General features: G+C 24.9%; 1 protein-coding gene across 1 annotated transcript in view; it reads left to right on the top strand.

The window, feature by feature from the left end:
* LOC108765448 (uncharacterized) overlaps positions 1–1,174 on the top strand; it is a 9,410-nt gene that overhangs the window by 7,545 nt on the left and 691 nt on the right. The gene's annotated exons all lie outside the window — the stretch shown is intronic.

Below are 1,174 nucleotides of genomic sequence, written 5' to 3'. Positions count from 1 at the left end.
AAATAATTAAATGTTCTTTCTAATAAATAACAAAATTTTAGTATTTCATGTTCAGTAGTAAAATTGTTGAACCTGAAATATGATATATGGCTATATGCAATATAAGTATCAGGGATAGAAATTATTACTTTTTATAATTTATTATATTGACTTGGCAATAACATTGCAACTTTTTATGATGGTAACAATAACTAATTAAAAGCTAAGATTGGGAAGGTTACTTTTAAAAAGTAATTTGTCACTACGGATTATTTATTGAAACAAGTAACTTACTATGTTTGTTGTAACGCGTTGAAATATTACTTTTATTTGTCATTTTAACTGATTATAAATTGTGAAATATCTTTTTCCTAATAAATAACACGTGATGATAACGAGTTATTTTTTTAAATTTCTCTTTCCCAATACTTAGTTTTTAATTAATCATAAAACATTGCACTGTCATTATCAAATCTTTATCATAAAATGTAACGATTAAAGTAACAGCTCATCAATATAATGAAATATACGTCCATATACATATTCCATTCAAACATAACGGTTTTTACACATTTACGAATAATATAAATGCAGGGAATGGAAAGTTACTTTTTAAAAGTAACCTATAGATTGTAAGTATATACTAATAAAGTCACTTTAAGGAAAAAACATGTAAAATATTAACTTATTTTCAATTGTACAAATTAGTACAAATTCAGTTGTGTTAATTTATGCCCTTGTGTTGTTTTTTTTACGGTCCTGCCAGCTTAAATCTTAAATTAGCAGCGCCACTGTTTTCTTGGAAATGACACATAATATAAATAAGTAATTATAAGGTTCCGTATGTATAAAACAATATGACAATTAAAAAGGGCATAGAACCAATCTTTAAACAAAACGTATTTAATTAAATCAAATTAAAATCTCTAGATACAAACGTTTCGACTCCGATCGGGTCATTTTCAATGTTACAAATTTTTGTCATGAATCTTAAATTACAGTTATAATCTCATTAAATGGAAATAAATATGACTAAATAAAACATTACATAAATTTGCACGCGTAATCTTGTCGTTGACATAAAAAGCGCAAGTTGTCCATTATAAATTAATTTAAGTTGCGAATAAATTCATATCTAAGAAAGAATAATTATACAATTGAAACCTCAGGTTATATATAAAGAATATTGTCTATA

The sequence above is a fragment of the Trachymyrmex cornetzi genome, unplaced genomic scaffold, assembly GCF_001594075.2.
Source record: "Trachymyrmex cornetzi isolate Tcor2-1 unplaced genomic scaffold, Tcor1.1 scaffold489, whole genome shotgun sequence".
In the NCBI taxonomy this organism is placed as follows: Eukaryota; Metazoa; Arthropoda; class Insecta; order Hymenoptera; family Formicidae; genus Trachymyrmex; species Trachymyrmex cornetzi.
Note: the sequence above shows the minus strand (reverse complement) of the source record. Positions and strands in the feature narration are given on the sequence as shown.